Source organism: Chinchilla lanigera, unplaced genomic scaffold (assembly GCF_000276665.1).
Source record: "Chinchilla lanigera isolate Chin_1 unplaced genomic scaffold, ChiLan1.0 scaffold00057, whole genome shotgun sequence".
In the NCBI taxonomy this organism is placed as follows: Eukaryota; Metazoa; Chordata; class Mammalia; order Rodentia; family Chinchillidae; genus Chinchilla; species Chinchilla lanigera.
Window position 1 is genome coordinate 3,681,412 of NW_004955458.1, and position 338 is coordinate 3,681,749.

Genomic DNA, 338 nt, shown 5'->3' on the forward strand with positions numbered 1-338 from the left:
TTCCATTTTGCAGAACTGGAAAATACCTGGGGAAATACTTTGCAAATGAAATGGGTGTATGGATACATGTTAATGGTTTTGCTGTTAGCTGTACGACTGTGTCACAAGAGGTTCGCTGAGGCCAACCACCCGACCAGGTGTAGGTAAGCCTCTAGCAGTGAGTGAACGCTTTAGATTATCAGTAGAGCGAGCAGGTTTCAAGAATTTTAGCCTTGGGGTGTGTGGTGTGCCTCTCCGTAGTCCCAGTCCTGTGGGAGGCTGAGGCAGGAAGATTGCTAATTGATGCTCAGACTGGATTTATCAAGTCTCAGAAGCGGGTGGTAGTGGAATGGGGACGT